This window comes from Schistocerca americana, chromosome 3 (assembly GCF_021461395.2).
Source record: "Schistocerca americana isolate TAMUIC-IGC-003095 chromosome 3, iqSchAmer2.1, whole genome shotgun sequence".
Taxonomy (NCBI): Eukaryota; Metazoa; Arthropoda; class Insecta; order Orthoptera; family Acrididae; genus Schistocerca; species Schistocerca americana.
This window is the reverse complement of record NC_060121.1, coordinates 963,694,462-963,712,563: the sequence shown is the minus strand read 5'-3', so window position 1 is coordinate 963,712,563 and position 18,102 is coordinate 963,694,462. Positions and strand designations below refer to the sequence as shown.

Below are 18,102 nucleotides of genomic sequence, written 5' to 3'. Positions count from 1 at the left end.
GCTATGGATTACCTTAGACCAGACATTTCAAGTAACTTCCATAATATGAATTTGACCCTCACTACCCCAACAGAAATAATGTCCATCATAAAATCTTTAAAATCAAAAACATCTAGTGGGTATGATGAAATATCAACAAAGTTAATTAAAGAATGTGATTCTGAGCTAAGTAACATATTAAGCTACCTGTGTAACCAGTCGTTTATCAGTGGAATATTTCCCGAATGGCTGAAATATGCTGAAGTTAAGCCACTGTTTAAGAAGGGAGATAAAGAAATAGCATCAAATTTCCGTCCAATTTCACTGTTGCCAGCATTCTCAAAAATTTTCGAAAAAGTAATGTACAGTCGTCTTTATAACCATCTTATCTCAAATAACATACTGTCAAAGTCACAGTTTGGATTTCTAAAAGGTTCTGATATTGAGAAGGCTATCTACACTTACAGTGAAAATGTACTTAATTCATTAGACAAAAAATTGCAGGCAACTGGTATATTTTGTGATCTGTCAAAGGCATTTGACTGTGTAAATCACAATATCCTTTTAAGTAAACTAGAATATTATAGTGTAACAGGAAATGCTGCAAAATGGTTCAAATCTTATATCTCTGGCAGGAAACAAAGGGTGTTATTAGGAAAGAGACATGTATCAAGCTATCAGGCATCATCCAACTGGGAACTAATTACATGTGGGGTCCCACAAGGTTCCATTTTGGGGCCCTTACTTTTTCTTGTGTATATCAATGACCTTTCATCAGTAACATTACCAGATGCCAAGTTTGTTTTGTTTGCTGATGATACAAACATTGCAATAAATAGCAAATCAAGTGTAGTCTTAGAAAGATCAGCCAATAAAATATTTGTAGACATTAATCACTGGTTCCTAGCCAATTCTTTGTCACTAAACTTTGAAAAAACACACTACATGCAGTTCAGAACTTGTAAGGGGTGTCCCAAGAGTATATGTCTAACATATGATGACAAGAAGATAGAAGAAGTGGACGGTGTTAAATTCTTGGGATTACAGCTTGATAATAAATTCAACTGGGAGGAGCACACCACAGAACTGCTGAAGCGTCTTAACAAATCTCTGTTTGCAATGCGAATTTTGTCAGACATAGGGGATATAAAAATGAAAAAGCTGGCATACTATGCTTACTTTCATTCCATAATGTCATATGGGATTATTTTCTGGGGTAATTCATCAAGCCAAGCTAAAGTTTTCCGGGCACAAAAACGTGCAGTAAGAATTATATGTGGTGTGAACTCAAGAACATCCTGCAGAAGCCTGTTTAGGGAACTAGGGATACTAACTACAGCTTCCCAATATATTTATTCCTTAATGAAATTTGTCATTAAAAATATATCACTTTTTCAAACCAACAGCTCAATTCATGGAATCAATACTAGAAATAAGAATAATCTTCACAAGGATTTAAAGTCACTTAGTCTTGTACAAAAAGGTGTGCATTATTCAGGAACACACATTTTCAATAACTTGCCAGCAGCCATAAAAAGCTTAACAACCAATGAAATTCAGTTTAAGAGAAGCCTAAAGGATTTATTGGTGGCCAACTCCTTCTACTCCATTGATGAATTTCTGAGGAAAACCAACTGATTTGTATATAAGTACAACATAACTTCTGCACAATTTCAGTGCAGTAATGTGTTTACTGAAAATTTGTGTGTGTGTGTGTGTGTGTGTGTGTGTGTGTGTGTGTGTAAGTATAATCTAACTTCTGCACCATTTCAGTGCAGTAATGTGTTCATTGTAAATAAGTATTACAGTAGTTGTATTACATGTTTCTTACCTTATAAATAAATATAAAACTTTTTTATTTTAAATTCAGTGCAATAGTATTTGTAAAATGACTTAGTGTTCATTAAAAAATGACGATCATTCCACTTGGGACCTGTGGAATGGTACATCAGCTTATTTGTTTTAGTTTAAATATTTGTCATGTATTGTTGTTTTTCTGACATGTTCCACATCCTGGAGGACCTCCTCACTACGGATCAATTGAAAAAAAAAAAAAAAAAAAGTAGTCTTAAATTTATGTGTATACGAATTAGCTTATTTCAAATTGGTCTAAACTTGTAAATACTTTGACATGTCCTATATCCTTGTAAAAAGAGTTCTACGGATGAATAATGCTACTACTACTATTGGTAGTGGTTTTAATATACAATCGCTAAGATGTGACACACATACTGTCTGTCCAGGGCCTGTGAACTATGCTGACGAAGTAATAGTAATGTGTTCTATTCCTGTCTGCCTTCTTATTGTTGTTTTACACTGAACAATAATTTAAAAAAAAGACTCGGTCTATATCCAGACATCTGTTCACTTACGCATCTATGAAGCTCGAAATAAATAAATAATAAATACGAGGTACCTCTAAATTTCACTTACAGACGTTGTCTACCACGACATACGAAATAATTCATTACCTGCTCCCCACAATTATATCTTCAATTCCAAACCAGTACCGATAACTGTACATTTTTCTTCGTTGTACTAACTATGTACAAATGTGTTCACCATTGTAAAGTACGAATGTATCTGCAATTTCTATATTTTCGTTCGCATATGAAGGAGGAAGGAATAACGAACAAAAGATCGATAGTTTTCCTTCATGGTGTTCTGCACAAAAGGCATGTCTTTCACTGTAATCTTATTATTGTGGCTGCTCTGGCGATTGTTGCATGACATTGAACGTGTGCATGATATATTTCGGACTTTCTATCGTTTTTCGAAATTTCATAGTATCAGAAGAGTAATTTTTCTGTATTTGCATACTGAAAAATCGGTGACCCTTAATCTACGAAACAATGTCTTTCAATAAAGAATTTTATAGCGACTAAATAAGTATAAAAACCTTGTGCAAGGAAGGTTACTGGTAAGTTTTAGTTTTGAGAAATTAGTGTATTAATACAATTACTATTGGTGTGCCACTTCAGTGTTGACATAACTGTCAGCTGTGTACAACGTAACAGACAAATTATTACAGTTTATCTTGATAGCATGTTGCGTGTAAACTAAACTAGTATATTTCTCTGGCAGTTAGCGTTTTCATCTGTCATATGAAATCATTACGGCTATAAACTCCTTAGATCAAATCAATTGATCTTGCAAATTATGGGAATGTTATCTACCGTAATAAATTTTATTTATTTATTCATCACCGTTCAGAGCGATTTGGGTACGTCAGTATATATTTACAGTTTCAGCTGTAGTGCAGATTACAATTTGAGCACATATATTATTATTTTACGATAGACTTGCACATATATGTAAAATAATTAATGAGAAATTAGGTAAAACATATTTTTTTGTTAATTTGCTACATACAAACTATCAGTTTTAGTTTTTGCTGCAGTAGATGGCATAAGAAGGGAATCTTCATGTTTATTTTTCATTTGCATGTGGCACAATTCTCAAGTTATTGCTTTAGTAATGCAGAATCTTCCTAATTCTTTTGGACTTCTCATTTTAGCGTAAATATTACAGTGAAATTACTAGTGTATAATGAAACTGTCGTTGCATTATTACTATTTACAAACTGTTTTATTAAAAAATACGATTTAGAAAGCCCATAATCGTTATTTTTTTATTGAACTGACATTATTATCAGATTACCACACGCAAATTTTACTGTCGATCTGGACAAGTTTACAACTGCAAAGTGTCATGGAAGCATAGGATTAGAAGCCACGTGAGGTGTTCTAATGTTAAGTTCATGTCAAATGTTGTAAATACTCCCTACATGTAAAATAATTGGTTGCTCTTTGACTGATATAAGGCCTGGATGAAGTGTTCTGTGGAATCTGTTAATGGAGAATTTGGAAAATTACGTCAGGGGAGAGGTACATTCACACCAGTCTGACTGATGCAACCCCCTTCACTCAGTCACATTTTACACAACATTCTTTGGATCTGAGTGCTTCTGGTAATTTGCGTCTCAAGCTTAGAATGTTTCTGGTAAAAGGCTATGTGTGTGACTAATTACCAGAAGCATCCAGTCTGGCCAAATAAGTATCCATCCAATCCCATTGTTTTCTAGTGTGTTCACTTGGTTGTTTTTTAGGGTACATTCATCTGAAAGATAGAACTGCAGCATAAATACAGTTACGGTGAGACAGATAATATTACAACAAGATATTGCAGCTTGGTCATAGTGAAGGATACTAAAGAAAATAGATTTAGTGCCTTCCATCAAACAATCAGAAACCTCATAATTAAAAAGGTAACTTCTCACATTGATTCAGGAGAGTGAAAAGGTAGATAGAATTTTAGCAGACTTGTGCTTATTGGAACATCACATCAAAATTGCTGTAACTGAACAAATTCTTCTTCATGGACAGAAGTTAATACTGTGCCACTGTAGAAGCAAAAAAAAGAAAATGTCATGCAGACTTAACTGGAAAATCATTGTTTTTGGGGATATTAATGCTGATCTCCTGTCGTATAGTACTGACCGAGGGCACCTGGGTGCCCAGTTTTGGACTTTACCAACAGTAAATTCCCTACTAATGTTGAAGGATATACTGAAACAGGTAGTAAAATCTGTTTTTAGACCAAGAAAACTGCAGTAATTAACTGTCAAAGTGATACAGAATGATTTATTTGACCATGATGGTCATATGTTAACAATAAAATTTATTGATCAATTAAGCACTGATCATATAAGAAAAGTATTGTGCAGTACAATCAAACAATAATTTGATCATTTTTTATGGAGAAATTATGGAAAGAATGGTTTGGAGAAATTTGTAAGGAAGGCAGTGTTGAAAAATTTTCCTGCAGCAAATCCATAAAACAAACAAAGCCAAAATTGAAGGGGGTGGATAACTTCTGGGATTAAAGTTTCTCTCTATTTAATTCAGAGAATCAGCAGTACTCAAAATTTGAAACCCCATTAGCACCAGGAGAATCCTGCACTCTGTCTTTAAAAAAGTATGTCATATCCTATGCTCTAAAAGTAAAACTGTCTAAGAATAAGAAAAAACTATTTGGAACATTATTAAACAAGAAACAAACAAAACTAGTCACCAAAATTAAATTGATTTTACAGAAATTAGGTCTGGCAGAAATGGTGGCACTTTATTTTTTATTTATTTAATTGTGTTCCATAGATCTAGGATGCAAGAGAATTGTATGGATGTGGAACGAGTCATAATTACACATGAGAACCATAGCCTACTTATAGATGCTTATAGATACAAATTGCAGTATGTGTAAAGGGACAAAATATGTTAACAATTACAACTGTAGACACTTCGAAAGTAAAACAGAGGTATAAAACAATACAATAACAAATTACAATCATTCCATATTAAGTTATAACTTTTCTAGGGGCGTTATCTGTATCACTCCAGGCAAGGGGGTTACCTTCATAGTCACAGTTGTTATTGAATTTAGCAAATGTTAAAATTCAGGAATAAGTAAGAAACACATAGGCCTTTTTTTTTCCCCTCCAAAAAAATTCATGCCCCAAGATACAAGTCTCCAAAGATGCACAGCGAACACCATTTTGAATCTGTGAATTTCGGAAATTTTTAAAAAATACTAGATCTCTCTAACAGTTCCAGGTTTGTTTTTTTTTTTTTTTTTTTTTTTTTTTTTTTTTTTTTTTTTTTTTTTTTTTTTTTTTAAAGATAATTCCTTTATGATTACAATGGTATTGTCTGTTTGGACATACTGTCACCTTTTGATTTTTTATAAATAATTTACAGTTTTTTCCAATCCTGAGAAGTTAGAGTTTTTTTCTGTTGATTAGTACCATGTAATACTATATTCTCTGTAAAGGAGAGCGTCCACTTTTAATTTGGGCAGGTTTTATTTTAAAAAATTATTCTTTTTAAACTTTCAAGGGTAATGTATGTCTTTCTCTGAAGTTGTTTCTTACTAATTTCTTTGTTACAATGTTTATTTATATTATTTTTGTTGCAGTTATTTATTATTGCTTCCTTTTTTTGCAGTTATTTCTTTTCACTTTCATTGTTGCAGATATTTCTTACACTTTGTTGTAGTTTCTTGTCGGTTTCTTTGTCGTGGTTGTTCATAGCATTTTTCTGTATTGTACAAGGGTAAGTCAATTATTATCCACAAAGTAGTTATAAAATTTTATTGTAATCCAATAGGAAACTTACAAGAACATCATTTTTCGACATGGTCTCCTTGTGTTTCAACGCACTTGGTCCATCGTTGTACAAGCTTCCTGATGCCCTCATAAAAGAAGGTTCTCGGTTGAGCTGTGAGCCAGGAATGCACCGCTTCTTTCACTGCTTCGTCCGACGAAAATCGACGGCCCCTTGATGCCTGCTTGAGTAGAACAAACAAGTGATAGTCTGAAGGGGAAAGATCGGGACCATATAGAGGATGATCCAGTACTTCAAATAAGAGTTTCTGGAGCGTTTCAGCAGTGTGGGCAGCAGTATGCGGACAGGCATTATCATGCAACACCTTTTGACAGCAATCCACAGCCTTTTGCTTTAGCCTGGCAGTAAGCATCTCACTGTAACGTACACTGTTTATTGTTATGCCCTTTACCCCATAATGTTCCAGTAATGGACCTTATGCATCCCAAAAAACCTTAAGCATCAGTTTTCCTGTGGACGGTTGGGTCTTGAGCTTTTTCTTGCATGGCGAATTTGGATATTTCCATTCCACACTTTGCCATTTTCACTGTGGCTCGTAATGCTGGATCCATGTTTTGTCATGAGTTATGACCCTGTCTAAGAAGTTGTTCTCTTTGTTACCATAGCCTTCCAAATGTTTTTGCATACATCCAAGCGTGTTTGTTTATGCAACTGTGTGAGTTGTATTGGGACCCATCTTGCACAATCTTTATGAAAACCAAGTCTGTTGTGAATGATTTTGTAAGCAGAATCGTGACTAATTTGCAGACGATGTGGCACTTCGTCAGTAGTTAATCATCTGTCTAAGAGAATCATTTCACGTGAACGCTCAATGGTTTCTTCATTTGGGGCGGTAAATGGCTGTCCGTCTCCTTCATCCTGCGTAACACTTGTGCGACCATTTCGAAATTTTTCAATCCATTCGTAGACACTCCATTGCGGCAAAACACTGTTCTCGTATTGTACCGAAAGTCTTTGATGAATTTCGGCCCCTGATACGCCTTCTGACCATTTCGGCCCCTGGTACGCCTTCTGACCACAAAAAACAGATCACTGAACGTTGCTCTTCTTTGGTGCAAATAGACTGTGGAGCAGCCATGGTTAACAGCAAGACAGCATTAACAAAACTAACCTAGCAGCTTGAAAATTGCAAAGATATAACAACAAATAAACAAAGCATGCATCATCAACATAAAACAACAGTGCTACCAAAATAAACAAAAATATAACAAAATTGCGGACTGGAGAGGCTACTAAGAAATCTGAGACCATCAAGTGAGTTCTGCATTTTCATGAGGAATTTGTCAGTTGACACAGTTGCAGTGTGTTTTGTGAAAAGGACTGTTTGAAATGTCTTCTGACTGGGGCCACAGGAGAGCGAAGTGTGCTGACTATTTGCATATCCATAATAGAGTGATATGTAAGACACAAAAAGACATACTTTGTTCAGGTTGGGAATAAGTGTTCTCATTTGAAGACTCTGTTTCGAAGTGAAGATGTTTTCCAGTGATGACTTTTTGTTTCCTAAACGTTTTGATAGAATAACGACAGTGATAGCATCTGAACGAGGTCAAGTCTCCCATGATGCAAATGATGCAGATTTTGCATCAATGGAGGAAGAATTAAATATTCTGAATCAGCTCATTACAGAGGTAGGTGTTAGTCCTGTTAAGAAACCATGGTCAGAGAAGTCGAGTCACAAGCTCTATGCATCAAGAAAGTCCAGAGAAATTATTAAAGCTATGTATGAATACACTACAGCAAAACTGACCATACTCTTCAAAGTAGAAATTCCACCTTCAGAAGAAAATGAACCAAAGCACTCTTGCCAGGAATTTTTCACAAATATCAATTCAACTGTTGAATATTGTGCATCCTACAGTGAAAAGGTGCAAATTTTAACTTTTATTCAAAGGAAACAATTTTGAACCATGTTCCATCAGTATCAAAGTACATGGTAGACAAATCAAGAAATGTGAAGTTTGTAAAAAGAGTCTTTGGAAGACCAGATCCCTATTATGGTCATCCTGTAGAAGCAACTCAAATTCTTCAACTGCAAACAGGGGCAGAGAAGATCATTATTATTTCTGATGGTGCTGCTAGTCATTTTAAAAATCGTTAACACCTGTTTGAATTGAGTAAGTCATTTGTGCCAACTGACAGGGTATACAGTGATACTGGTCACAGGAAGGGACCTTGTGATGGTGTAGGAGGCCTGCTGAAGCACCGTGCTACAAAACATAATCTTTCCAGACCAAGTACGGCTGTGATTCAGAATACTGAGGATTTTATGAGAGTCGTGAAATCTTAAACATCCACAGCGCTCATTCTTTTGTCCAAAGATGAAATTGAAGAATTCCATGAGCAAATGAAGAATGGGCCAAACAAACTACTCCTGTGAAAGGAATTCAGAAGACACATTTTTGGACACAAAATGATGGGTGAACTCATATTGCACACACTTTAAAGAGCAAGAAAGAAGAAATTTTGTTCGTTCGGCTAAAACCTCAGAAACAGCAAGATAATATTCAGATTCACAACCTGAGAAGGGGGATGTTTGTGGCTTGTGTGTATGACTGTGACTGGTGGATTGCAGAGATTGTAGACACCAGTTATGAGTTAAACGAAATTGTAGTGAACTTTATGCTACCACATGGACCAGCTGCTGGATACAGGTTCCCAGCTGAAGGATAGCAACAACGCCATCAGTGCTCCCTTCCTGTTCACAATGTTTTGAAGATTGTAAGTGCTCCAGTTTCTATTGGTTCAACAGGAAGGCACCAATCTGTATCAGAAGAAGATACTGAAGCATTGGAACACATTTTTAGTTCATTGACTGGCTAATTTCAGAACAAAAAATAGTGCACAGAAGTTATATAAACTGAAACCTTTAAGTCTTTGGACCATTCACGTACATTTTGGAACCATTTAAAATACTTGAAAAGTGAATCTCTTACTCATCTATCAAAATTAAAATTATGTTAAATAATGCTAGGTTTTGATTTTAATGAGCCTATTATGTGATAATGTGGTAATGAAACAGGTTTTATGTATTGCAAACATTTCAATTGTTTATAAAACCTGTTCAACTTAAAAGTGGAAGCTCTCCTTTTCAGCAAACGTAGAACTATATGCAACTAATCAACATAAAAAAATTAAAATTTTATGGATTGGCATTTTTTTTTTTTTTTAAATTCTACACATTATAAAAAAAGTTCAGAACCCTATAGTAAAAGAACTTTGACAGAAGTGGAAGCTCTCCTTTTCAGTGACTGTAGAACTATATACTACTTATCAACAGAAAAAAATTAAAATGTTATGGATTGGCATTTTTGAAAAAATAATTTTTTCCATAAATTATAAAAAAAGTTCAGGACACTATAGGGAAAGAACTTTGACAGATAAGTCCAAATGGAGGATTTCTTTGTAATCATAAAGCAATTATCTTTCAAATAAAAAAAAATAACAAAATATCTAGAACTGTTCCAGAGATATAGCATTTTAAAATTTTTTCCAAAATTCACATCTTTAAAACAGTATGAGCAGTGTCATCTTTGGAGGGCTGTATCTTGGAGCAGAATTTTTTTTTAAGAAAACAAAAAAATGTGTGTTCCTTACATAGTCCTTTATTTTAACATATGCAAAATTCAATAACATTAGAGACTATGAAGGTAAGATTTTTTCCTAGCCTGCCTGAATTGATATGGACTATGCCAGAAGCGAAGTACATTGTCATTCTGACATAGGTCATCATGTTCAGTTACAAAGTGGTAACAACAAATACTAAAAGTCAATGTGCCATATCTGACTTACAATATAGAAGTGTTTATGTCAAACCGGGCGAGGTGGTGCAGTGGTTAGACACTGGACTCGCATTCGGGAGGACGACGGTTCAATCCCGCATCCGGCCATCCTGATTTAGGTTTTCCGTGATTTCCCTAAATCTCTCCAGTCAAGTGCCGGGATGGTTCCTTTGAAAGGGCACGGCCGACTTCCTTCCCCGTCCTTCACTAACCCGATGAGACCGATGACCGCGCTGTCTGGTCTCCTTCCCCAAACAACACCCCCACCCCCAATGATTAGCGCACATTGTTTATGTCAAAGAACTCATCATAAGAATAAATGTAGTGTTCCAGAAGATATTCTTTTAATTTACTTTTAAATTGTGGTATTACTCTACTAAGACTTTTCATGCCCATAAGAAATGCATTAAGCATATTTTTGCTTGTGTAGCGTACACCTTTTTGTACTAGGTTCAAGTTTTTTCCATCCACATGCAAGTCTTGTTTCGATCTTGCGTCATAGCCACGATAATTACTATTGTTTTTTTGTATGGGTTGGTTCTTAAATAAAAAGGACATGTGGGATAGGATATATTGTGAGGTCACTGTTAATATTTTTTGTGCTTTAAAAGGATTCTGCATGAATGATTTATACTCACACCACTTAGAATTCTGAGTGACAAATATTTTGTTTGCCATTGGTTTATCTCCCCAAAACATTATGCCACATGAATACAATGAAAATAGCCAAAATAAGCAGCCTTAACAACATCAGTATTTGCAGTTGCTGCTATAATATGTAGAGTATAAGTTGCTGAACTAAGTCTTTCTGTCAAGTCCAGAATATGGCACAACCAGTTTAATTTATTCTTGATCTTCATTGATCCATTATGCATCAAGAAAATTTAATTTATTGTCTATGTCAATAAAATTCAGCAGCAGCCATGTACTTTGAGATATTATTGTATTTTATTCGCAAGGCTACCAGTTTCGGCACTTCATTATGCCACCTTCAGGCCACATATGCTTCTATCCAAATAAAAAAAGTTGTCATATAGCACCATAAATCACAAGTTTGCTGTCACGCCTTTGAATGAACCAGTTGTGTAATGATTGAATTCATGATATCCAGTGATTTATGGCACTATACGACAAGTTCATTTATTTGGATAGAAGCGTATGGGGCCTGAAGATGGCACAATGAAATGCTGAAACTGATAGCCTTAAGAATAAAACAAAATAATATCTTAAAATACATGGCTGTTGGTGAATTTTATTGACACTGACAATTATTTAACCAGCCGATGTCCCCTGGCCATAATAGACCAACAGAGAATTTAATTTATTGTCGATGTAGAGGCATAAAATTTTAGAAGAATATGCTTGGTAGTGGCTTTTGTACAGTGTGGGAGCTCATTAATAAAAATAAGAAATTTATTTGTTTCTTACACCATGGATCCAACTGTGATAGTCTCACATGAAAGTGTCACCACCAAATTCAATAACTACTTCCTCCAAGCGGCTGTAAACAGTGCACCCACTAATAAATAACTAAATAGAGATGTGTTAGATTTAGTTGTGCAGACATTGCATGCATATCAACAGATATTAGCTTTTAAAATACAAGCCCTAAGTATCTTTAAAAAAATCAACAGGTCCCTAAAGGGTAGTAATTCTGCTGCCTGTCTGTTATCTACAACTACGTCTACACTCTGCAAGCAACTGTGAAATGCATGCAATTTCAGTCTTTCTCAGCGTATTCCACTGATTAATTCATCTTGGGTTATCAGCCAAGTGGTGGCGTCGTCTTGTCGCAATGTTTCAATGAGTTTCATACCCATCATCTTCTGGTGAAGTGTTGGGATGCTGTGTTGTGCATATCTATATAGCTGCTTGGCCATTATCCGCTACTGTAGGCCGGCCAATCATGTACCTCCGGAAGGGGGTACCGCGTCGGTGGTGGTTGGGGGACGCTGCGGCGTGGACCGGCGTCAAGACCTGGTGGCTATCCAATCTGTGTGCGAACACCACTGCCTTCAGATCGGAGCATTCCTGACATATTTTGTCAGTTGTGGGATTCCACGCTGCACTGAGCTGAAAACCGCTACTCGTGTTTACTAAATTGTTGTGCAGATGTATCTCCACTGCCTCTTTGAAGATCGAGTCCCAGAAACCGTTGGTGCTGCACATCTTCTTCGTTTTTTTTCAAATTGGAAGGTGTGTCCCTTGATAATGCTATGTTTTGCTACAGCGGACTTGTTTGTCGGTCCTAGTCGTACGTTCCTGATGTGTTCAGTACAGCACTGGGAGATACATTGTTGTGTCTGCCCGATATATTCCATCCCACGTTCGCACACAATACTGTAAATGCCTGGCATCTGCAGCCCTAGTTGGTCTTTGGTTGAACCAAGTATATCTTTGACTTTCTTCAGTGCGAGAAAGATGGTCGTTATTTCGTGCTTCTTTAATATTCTTGCGATCTTGGCTGTTGGCGGTCCAGCAAACAGTAGAAACGCCACACATTTTGCTTCATCTTCTTTTGGTTTCTCCTCCCGCCTCTTGTCTGCATGCGTGTCTTATTTGTGTCTCGGTGTAGCCATTCTTATGGAAGATTTCCCGCAGATGTGCTAACTCATACAGCAAACTCTCACCGTCACAGATCGACCTTACTCTTTCTACTAAAGTGTTCAGTACTGAGCATTGAGATATAAGTCTGTGTGCATCTTCTTGCCGTAGACAGAGTGACCCAATGTACCATCCGGATTTTTCTTGATCAAAATATCCAAGAAGGGAAGGCAGCCATTCTCTTCTATCTCAATGGTGAATTTGATGCTGTGATGTAATTCCATTGAGATGGCGTAGAAACTCCTGTAGTTTTTCCTTGCCATGGGGCCACACTACAAAATTGTTGTCTACGTATCTGTAGAACACATTTGGTTTATGGTGGGCGGTGTTCAGTGCCACATCTTCAAAGTGCCCCCTGTACAAGCTGGCAATACCTGGGGCCAGGGGGGAACCCATGGCAACATCATCTGTTTGTTCATAGAATTTCCCACCACATTTGAAGTATGTTGTGGTTAACACGAAACGAAAGAGTCTGAGTGTGTCCTCATCGAAGTGATCTTCGAGTAGAGCTAAGAAATCATCCAGCGGCACCTGGGTGAAAAGAGAAGTGACATCAACGCTGACTAGTAGATCCTTCTCATGAATTGCATGGCAGACTGTATGTCCCATTGTTCCAGTTATTAAGGTTTCTTCCCATTCCATTCATGTTTAGAGCATGAGAAGAGTGATTGTTTGAATGCCTCTGTGCTTTCTGTAATTATTCTAATCTTGTCCTCATGATCCCTATGTGAGCAACATGTTTGTTGTTGTAGTATATTTGTAGAACCATCATTTAAAGCTGGTTCTCATTCTTCAAACGTTGTTAGTAGACTTTCTTGGGGCAGTTTGCATCTGTCTTCAAGAGCCTGCCAGTTCAGTTTCTTCAGCATCTTTGTAACACTTTCCCACAGATCGAACAAACCTGTGACCATTTGTGCTGCCCTTCTCTATATATGTTCAAGATCTACTGTTAGTCCTGTTTGATACGGGCCCCACACACTTGAGCAATATTCTAGAATGTATCACACAAATGATTTGTAATCAGTCTCCTTTGTAGAATATTTGCATTTCCCCAGTATTCTAACAAGCCTACCACCTGCTTTGTCCACAACTGAGCCTATGTAATCATTCCGTATCATACTCGTATGAAGTGTTACTCCCAGGTATTTGTATGAGTTGGCCAATTCTGATTGTGACTCACTGATAGTATAGTCATAGGATACTACTTTTTTGTGAAGTGTACAATTTTACATTTCTGAACATTTAAAACAAGTTGCCAATCTTTGCACCACTTTGAAATCTTATCAAGATTAGACTGAATATTTATGCAGCCTTTTTGAGACAGTACTTCATTATAGATAACTGCATCACCTGCAAACAGTATGAGTTTACTGTTAATATTGTCCACAAGGTCATTAATATACATCATGAACAGCAAGGGTCCCAACACACTTCCCTGAGGTACACCTGTAGTTATTTCTACGTACAGTGATGATGACTCTCCATTCAAGATAACATGCTGTATCCTCCCTACCAAAAACTCCTCAGTTCAGTCACAAATTTCACTTGATACCTCATATGATTGAACTTTTGGTAGTAAGCACAGGTGTGGTACTGAGTCAAGTCCTTTTCAGAAATTGAGAAATACTGCATCTACCTGACTGCCTTGATCCAAATCTTTCAGTATGTCATGTGAAAAATGTATGAGTTGAGTTCCACATGACCAATGTGTTTGGAATCCATGCTGGTTGGCATGGAGGAGGTCATTCTGTTCAAGATACCTCCTTATCTTTGAGCCCAGAATATGTTCTAAGATTCTACAACAAATCATTGTCAAGGATATTGGACAAAAGTTTCGTAGATCACTTCTATTACCCTTCTTGTAGATGGGTGTGACCTGAAGTTTCTTCCAGCTTTGTTCAGGTTTTAATGATTTCAGTTGTTTCTTAACAGCACTGACATTATAGCCTGATGAAAATTACTTGATAATTGATTCTCGATGTTGAACTGTGTGTTCCTCACAGTTCGATTCCGCTCCCTCTTCATGTCGCTTGCACTTATGATTTCAATTCCTGCCACATGCCATCGTTTGTTTATTAGCAATTCCAAGGGGGCGCTGTGTGCTCTGCATGGAGTGGTTCCTCGTTGCACTTGCTGCAGTGGGTGATGGGAAGGCCAGCAGTGGGGAATGGTAGCGAGTAGCGCAACCGTTGTTGACGCTCCATGCCAAGTGTGGACATGGCCTTGATAAGGTTACTGGCATCGGGACGCAGTAGTGGTGACTGATTCAAGACATAATAGAAATTCTATCAGTTCTGTTTCCTCTATGTTGGCAGTGTGGAAGCAAGACTGTGTTCCGGTACCGGTAGCTATTTGTCGGAGTGTGCATCGATCAAAGTAAGACCTATCATACACCTTTGTTTAGTGGTGCTTGACATTCACATTCCGCTAAACGGTGATTCAGTGACCTGGCCATATTGCCAAAGTTATTCATCGTGACTACTCTTGACTGTTCCTATCAGATGCTTTAGTATTCTCTTCCGTTTCGTGCTGTTGGGTTCATTTCAGTGTTAATATACAGCCCAGTCTATTATAAATGAATTTTTGTTGTCTTGTGGTTGAGTCCTGGGTTTGTTTGAATCGATAACCAGGACGTCCCATACCACTCACGACATACGTCAAGCAACCAACATAAATGTGACTTAAATTTGAATTTGTGTAACTTGTTTATCCAGTTTTCTATGAGGTTTTAGTCAATTAGTTAAATAACTATGTTATACTTTAAATTATGTAAAACTTGTTCCGCTTGTGAAATGGAATTTTGACATGCGATGTTCTCTTTTTTTGGGCTCTGGGCAAGTCCACATTATGTCATCTTAATGGTCTGTTAAATGCCTCAACACTCACAACAGTAATATGGGGTATAACTAATTTATTACTTAGGTTAATTAATAGTAATTTTATGCAGTTCATTCCAGTCCTCTCATTTCTTGAGTGACTACAAGGTCTTTTATTTTCTACCCTTTTTCTGGAACCAGTCTCTGGACTGAAGACCACAACAACAACAATTCTGGAAGTGTGAATGCCCGTAATCTGCAAAGATTCATTGGTGGGTCTCTTCCTATATGTCATTACAGTTGCCCGGCTCCTGGTGGCTGTTACAATTTCTATCGTGACTTGTTTGTTCTTCAGCTAGTCGCTTCAGTTAATGAGTTAAGCACCTTGTGGAGGTCAATCTTACCCTTTCTTTACCTGCATCAGCCTTAGGGAGGGGTTTAATTCCTCAAGCTAGCTTTAAGCCAGCACTGGTCCATTAGGATTCCTTTGATCTTATGATAGTTTTATATAGCTCTAGACAGTAACTTATTGTGATCGAGTTTATTAAGTTGATTTTACATGGCCAATGTGATCCCAAAGTGATGGTTTTAAGAATAGTTTGTAACCCCTTTTATATGCTGAATTGTTCATGGTGAAACAGAGTTATGTTAGAATCCTGTTTATATACGAAGAGCACAAGGCAAAAATGATGATAGTCAATTTTTTCCCTTTTTCAGGTTAGGACAAAGTAGCTCAAATACGGCCGAATTTGTAGCGGGGTGTACATGGCAAGAATGCTGGCAGTTACTAAGTTATTTGCGATTTTATTTTTGTTGTGCATGGTAAAACCGATGAATGTCATCTGTGTTCACGGCACATATGATGAGAGTCATTTCATAAGGTTGGCAAAACCTGCTTGATCAGTAGTTCAACGTGCTGTCTTCACTCTTTTGTTTACTTTGTGTTTGTGGTTAGAAAGTTGCCAAAGTTTATAGCTTGTGTTCTTGGTAGTAGTTTCTGTGAAAATGAGTGAATTAAGCGAGTCAAGTGTGAATGAAGATTGTGAAAACGTCAGTAAACCTAGCACAAAGAGGAGAAAATCCCATGGAAGGGTAAGAGATGTGATGAAAAAACTTAAAGTGTGTACTCATGAAACTGGGCCCGATTGCAGGTGTAAAACACTACAGTGTTTTGATAGAGTTTGTGAAGCTGAAAGAAAAAGATTAATTTCTCATTTTAATAGTTTAGAATCTAATGATTCTCAGTCCACATACTTGGCTGGGCTTATCAATGTTGGGTAAATGAAATAAAGAATGCCAGAGTAAAGCCTTCGCCTTTCACTGTGATTGAAGCTGACCAAAACCTGTTTAGAAAATGGACTACTTTTTTGGAAAATCACTATCACAAGAAATGCCTATTTGCTACACGACCAATTTGTGAAATAAAATTTTCAAAAGACCATTGCAGGTTAGTTGAACACAGATCATCATACACTGGGTACTTTCTTATGTCACTGATCCTAACACAACACCAACTTACCAAGCTTTCACGAGAGACAGAAGACCCTGGTGATAATACGTCCTCTTTACCACCAATTCTGCGTGAAGGTAAGAGAAAATGACTCAACACTTCACCTTTGCTTTCACATATCAATAATCTATAGACATATAATGAGTTATAGAATAATACCTCATAACAATAGTGTAACCTTGAAAGTAATGAAAACATATCAGTACAGGAAATATTTTTGCCATTATTACAACAGATATTTAGTTAGGTTATTGGTTAAATTCATAATACACTATGTAAGTAGGTAGGTTACTATATTATGACAAAAACCACCAGCAGGTTCCCTTGTTTTAGCTCAAAAGTTTGCTTATTTCCAGATCTGATTAAACTAAAACCTGGAAAGTACCAAGACCTGCAGCATCTGAAGCAGTTTTGCAGTCCATCTGCTCAAAAGTACTTTGAAGAACTTCCTCATTGACAAAACATAAGTTGTAAATAACAGTATTAAAATAAAATTTATATGGGCGTAATGTGTTAAGATCTAGAATATTATAAATTTTATAAAATAAACAGTAAACAGAATCTGTTTACAGGTTACAAGATCCACTGAAGAATCACAGAAAGATAGTGGACTTTCATCGTTTTTATGAAGTTTTTTATGACTACCATCACTTTTACCATGTTTTTTGTGTACCTATTTAAGTTCTTAACTAATAAAGCACCTTAAAATTGAAAATGTGTTTATTGTATTACTTTTATTACCTAAACAAATAGATATAGAACAATAAAAATGCTGTTGTGATAATTATACGGTGAACGCTTATGATATACGAGAGACTAGAGCAGAAAATTCATCGCCCTGAAAAGTTACAAAAAAGTGACTATCATCATTTTTGCCTTGTGCTCTTCATATACACTCCTGGAAATGGAAAAAAGAACACATTGACACCGGTGTGTCAGACCCACCATACTTGCTCCGGACACTGCGAGAGGGCTGTACAAGCAATGATCACACGCACGGCACAGCGGACACACCAGGAACCGCGGTGTTGGCCGTCGAATGGCGCTAGCTGCGCAGCATTTGGGCACCGCCGCCGTCAGTGTCAGCCAGTTTGCCGTGGCATACGGAGCTCCATCGCAGTCTTTAACACTGGTAGCATGCCGCGACAGCGTGGACGTGAACCGTATGTGCAGTTGACGGACTTTGAGCGAGGGCGTATAGTGGGCATGCGGGAGGCCGGGTGGACGTA

The 18,102-nt window shown here is 37.0% G+C and overlaps 1 long non-coding RNA gene across 2 annotated transcripts; it reads left to right on the top strand.

Annotated features, from left to right (window-relative positions):
* Nucleotides 1–2,717: 2,717 nt before the first annotated feature.
* Nucleotides 2,718–17,573, top strand: LOC124607232. 2 transcript variants are annotated; one of them, XR_006978791.1, is made up of 3 exons: nt 2,718–2,899; nt 17,230–17,343; nt 17,446–17,573. It is a non-coding gene; the product is annotated as an uncharacterized LOC124607232 (long non-coding RNA). The 2 variants fall into 2 exon arrangements; XR_006978790.1 differs by having other exon boundaries at nt 17,230–17,305; nt 17,446–17,530.
* The last annotated feature ends 529 nt before the right edge of the window (nt 17,574–18,102 follow it).